Below are 5596 nucleotides of genomic sequence, written 5' to 3' on the forward strand. Positions count from 1 at the left end.
GCTGGGATGGGCTCCAGCCCCCCCGCGACCCTAGTGAGGATTAGGCGGTGTGTAGATAATGGATGGATATTTTGCAGAACTTAGTTTTGGATCCCAAATAACAAATAAGAACAAAAGCTGAGATGGTGGAGCAACATATTTCCTGAACTCTCAGTTTGGATTCATGACTTTCCTCCTACTTTTAAAAGCACATCTATTGTAATCTTACATATAGTTTTAGAATTTGAAAATGAAATGAATGCTGAAATGATGTCTGTACGGCACACAGAGGTGCAAAGCAAGTTCCATCAGTTTGTTTCAGATGCTTTTGGTGTTCTGTTGTTTAATCATGGTGCACATTTTGTGTCATAAAATCTTAACAACGATTCAAACATAGCATGTTGAAATGGCCACATATTGAAACTTGCACATGGCCGGATTCTTAGTCTTGTCTTTCAGATGACACCACAAAGAGCTGAGCAGAGGAGAGACTCTCATCATCCCTCTGTGGGTGGTGCACATTTGCAATATTTGCCAAAAAATTCAATTTGGCTGTCAGGTGTGACCGGTGTGAAATCTCCTCTCCCTGCACTGACATATAAAACTGTCTCCTTAACAGCAGCCAGCGTGTGATCTGCAAAAAAAAAAGCTGGACTCACCAAAGTTCGACATTTTGCCTCTCTTTCCCTTTGGCATCATTTGGTATCAGAGCAGCCAGGTTGTTGCTGTGCACGCTCTGCTGATGTTGGTCGTTTTTTTTAATTTTGGAGGTTATTTAAACACTTTCTATGCTTTTATCTGCTGATGCCAGTTAAAGCTACTAGCATGGGAAGCTGCAGTTTTGCACAAGCATTGCATATTAGTTTTAAGCAAATTACCTAAGTTTTAAAAAATGGCTCCAATAAACAGATTAATATTTTAGGGAATAAATGCTCTGTTACAGTTATATGTAGAGATCTTGGAGGTTTTACTGCAGCATTGCATCATTTGGTGTCATCAATGCTTGTGCTACTGTTGTGGAACATTTAAGAATTTAGCATTAAAGTTTTAGCAGTAATATGTTCATTTTAGGCAAAACTAAGGCACTGATCATTTTAGATAAAGACACATAGAGAATGAAAGTGGAGCTTGCAATACTAAAGGAAGATTATTGATGCACAGCTGGTTATCTGTAGTTATTTGGAAAGACAGTTCATGGTTTCTGCATCCCCACACGCAGACGAATGCAGATGTCAAAAGCAGACAGTGAACAAACATTGCTGCTCATGTCCAAGAAAGAAAAACACACAGGACTCATGTGGATGTTTCTGCAAGGCTGAAATTAGGGTTAGTTACAAATTAGACTGCAGCAGGTGTACGAAGCACAGAGTGGACTTTATCCACATCTTCCCTGGTGGGAAATCGGACCGCGACACGGTGACGCCATTCTTTTTGGTTCTTCGCTAATTTCAACGCCTTGCCCCAAGTCAGTCCCATCTCTAGCAGCTCTGCCTCGACTGTTCTTCGCCAGGTGGTTTTAGGCCGTCCAGGTTTCCCAACAGGGGTCCACCAAATTGATGTTTTCAGGATTCGTTCCTGCGCCATCCTAAGAACGTGACCGAGCCACTTAAGACGGCGACGTTTAATTTCTTGAATGATGTTGTTTGAGCCCGTTTAGCGTTACAGGTCTTCGTTTGACAGAGTGGACGAAGCTCGGGATATCTGGAGAGTTCAGAACTTCCCACTTTGTTTGGGCTGGACCAGTGGAAAGCATGTACAAATCAAAGCACCTCTTAAAGTCTGCCTACTTCAGTTGCAACCCTTCGGTGATGAATTATAACAGAGTGGATGAAGACACAGTCTGTGGACCTTCATGGCCTTGACAGATGATGACATTCACGTCACCTGCACTCTTGCAGACCTGGCGAAAGTATGGTTTAACATTTGCCTTCTTTCTCCCACTGCCCCTCTTTCCTCTCCATGTGGAACAGCCATGTTGTTTGTTTCCTATTTACAAAGTCAAAGCTGATTTTTTTTTTCTTTCAGCACATACAGAATGGACGACTAGTGGACCAGGAAGAAAAATTCACTGAATTTGACAAAAAGTGAATTCAATTAGAATCGCCAACTTCACCTTTAAGGCCTTAAGGTAAGAAAAAATGATTGTCTGTGAGTTTAATTGCTAAATCTAATAACGATTTAAAGTCCTTTCTGTTTATGAAATAGTTGAGGTTTAAAATCTTTTCTGAAAAAAACGTTTCAATCTAATTTTATAAACAAGGAATTGCCGTTCTGTTCCTGAATGAGTTTTATTGAACGGCCTTAGAAATAAACCTTTTTGAAGAAAATCAACTCACATACAAATAATGATAACTTGATATTTGCGGTGCAGCCCTCACTGTGGGTTGTTCACTATTTGCTATAGAGAACATGGTGGATGTTAGATAAATTGCCGAATAGGCGACTCTGTTTACGTCTGAAATGTCAGCATTTGTTTTGGTGTTTCGTATTTCCTCTGTGATAGAACAAAGTAGTGACTCAGTCTGGACTCAGTAAGGGAAAGCCTTCACATTTACTGCTGTAACCACCCAGTGTTTTGGTTGATTACCGTTCCAAATTATGCTCCTAGTACAGGTTCTCACTAGGACTTTATGACAATAGCTGGAAATTATTTGCTCCAAATCCACCCAAGAGGGTGTTTTCATTTCAGTCAGAATGCGTTATTCAGTTTGACCTCCCCTGACACAATCCGAGGGGTCGGCATTATCATGCATATAAACATGTTGTTCATTTATGCTCCCCTGCGCATACCTCATTGATTCAGAAATTGGGAGCATTTTGCACACACACACACACACACACACACGCAATTTTAATGAGTTTCCCACCTCAGCCAATAAGAGCAGCGTATATGTGTGTGAGCGGTGGCTGGGAATGAAGGCGTGTAGCTGGTCAACTTGAACACAGCCTTGTTAAAAAGTCAATTAAAGAGAAACAAAGAAGGAGCGGGGGCAAAGAATTGTTTCTCCTCGCAGCTGTTTTCGCTTGCAAGGCAGCTAGCAGCCTTAGCGAATGAGCGCGAGGATTATTTATAGGCAGAGCCCGGCTCTCTGAAGGGAAAGAAGTCTGAGTCCACGATTATGACTTTCTTTTCTGTGGAATTCAACATCAAACCCGGTTGTCGCAACGTACAATTTCACACTTGCTCTCCAATCTTCTCCAGTCCTCCTGAGAGAAGAGTTTATAAGTGTCTCGAAATTGCTAAGCTGTGGCAGGTTTTCACAATGTATGGCCGCGGAGATAATCTAAAACAAACATACACTTTAGATGATGAAGCTGCGTATGCTGCACTTTAAATTCAATCAACAGAGGCATCCACAGACACTTTCAGGGACAGGGAGTGCAGCAGAAAGGGCAACTTGGACACAGCGGCTATAAATCTGTCAAACGTTTTCCTCAGTCAGTAGATACGAGTGATCTGTGGGAGGAAAAGGTGTTTATGCCCCATGAGTAATCTTTTGAACATATATCTCTAACTATGCAGCAATAATTCTCTATTATTTACCAATATCTTGGATAGAATAGCCATTTGTGTCTCCAAAAAAAAAATCAATATTTGAACTGTGCAGAAAACCTTCATCCCGCGGGGCTGAAACAAAAGTGAATTAATCCCAACTCTGGGCTGCTTCCTTCTGCCAGGTGTCCACTGCCTGTTCTTTCATCCGGAGTCCTCTCAGAGTTCAGCGCCGACATGTTGATGGAGCAGAAAAAGAGAAGCAGATAGTCAGCTGTAATTGCTGGCCTGTGGCTGTGCACAGGGAGGCTGCTCCTCTTTATGGGCACAGAGGGCACTGGCAAGGCACTTTTGTTTATCCCGACGCCACTGCTCAGCGCCCTGTCCTCATTGAGAGCCTCTGAGTTATTCTGCTTTGATGTTCTGATTAGATGGGACAGTCTGAGGCTTCTGATCTAGTGCTAACCCAATTTTAATTTAGCAGGCCATGAACAATAGTTGTTAAGGATGCAGACAAAGTGTATTTCTTGATCAGAACTTTTTATGTTCAGGATGAAGGTAATCTCAGGACAACCTTTTCCAATCATCCTTGCCCCATGCCAAGATTGTTTGTTGAGACAAAGTCTAATCATTACAGACTTCTCTTCTTCAAATGCTACATAGATATGACCTTTGGGGATTCATGGTGCTACGGTCTGTTTTTAAACCTGTGACACGACATTTGTTGTCCATTTTCATAGGTGATTGCTGCAACCTTCTCTTCATAACATGGATGCAGCGATGCTTGCTGCCCCTTGAGGCTGTCCTTGCTGGTGCTTTGCTCTGAGATAGATATATTGTAAGCATGTGAGTATACCGAACTCTAACCAGAACAAATTCCTCCTATTGTTTAAACTATGCCTGTCAATAAACCTGTTTCTGATTCTGATTAGAATGACAAAGCTAAAATGTTGATGCTTAGGTAACGTCTGAGGTACTGAAAGCATACCTGAGTGCTAACATTTGCCATTTTACACCCAATAAGTACACACTACTTTGAAGTCCTCTCCAAGTTGGACATGCCTGGAAAACCTTCAAAATGAAGGCCCTCAGAAGGCCTCAGATGTTCAAACCACCTCAGCTGGTTCCTTCAGACGTGAAGAGGCAGATACTCTAATCCAGGGGTGCCCAATCCTGGTCCTCAAGAGCCCCTATCCAGCATGTTTTAGATGTTTCCCTCTTCCAACACACCTGATTCACATGATCAGGATGGTTATCAGGCTTCTGCAGAGCTTGATGATGAGCTGATCATTTGAATCAGGTGTGATGGAAGAGGGGAACATCTAAAACATGCTGGATAGGGGCTCTCGAGGACCAGGATTGGACACCCCTGCTCTAATCCAAGTTCAAATTTGAGCTCCTCACCCTATCTCTGAGGCTCAGAACAGCCACCCCATCCAGTAAACTCACTTCCAATGCTTGTATCCCCAATCTAAAGCTCATGACCACTGGTGAAGGTTTGACTGCAGATCGATTGGTGATTCCAGAGCTTTGCCTTCCAGCTCAGCTCTTCCTTCACCTCAATGGTTTGGTACAACACCTCCATTAACACTGATGTCCATTTCACTTTCCATCACTTGTAAACAAAATCTTGAGATACTGAAGCTCCTTCACTTGGGGCAGCAACCATGTAAAATAAAAGTCCAGTGGTCACCAGGAGAGAAGCATGGCCTCAAGTTTGGAGCTGCTGATCACCAACGTTATTACAGTTTATCTTGAGGGTGACGTGAATGTCTGTTCCACATGTCATGGGAATCCATCCATTGATTGTTGACATTTCACTCCAGACTGCAGTTTTCATTCTGATGGTGGCACCAGAGGAAAAGTCAGATGATCTTCAGAATTCATCATGAATGTCTGTACAGAGTTTTATAGAAATCCACTATTAAGATATTTCAGTCTGGATCCAAGTGGCGAATTGACCATCTGACATTGATGCTGCCTAAAATTATACTGAATCCTACCATATTTGAAAAAACAAAAAACAAAAAAATCCATTTTCTGCCCTCTTGTTGCCCCTTTAACCCGGCAGCGATGTCGCCGTGTGCTGACACACTCTGGAGTACGATTCTACATCACCGCAGC

This window comes from Stegastes partitus, unplaced genomic scaffold (assembly GCF_000690725.1).
Source record: "Stegastes partitus isolate 25-593 unplaced genomic scaffold, Stegastes_partitus-1.0.2 Scaffold1581, whole genome shotgun sequence".
Taxonomy (NCBI): Eukaryota; Metazoa; Chordata; class Actinopteri; family Pomacentridae; genus Stegastes; species Stegastes partitus.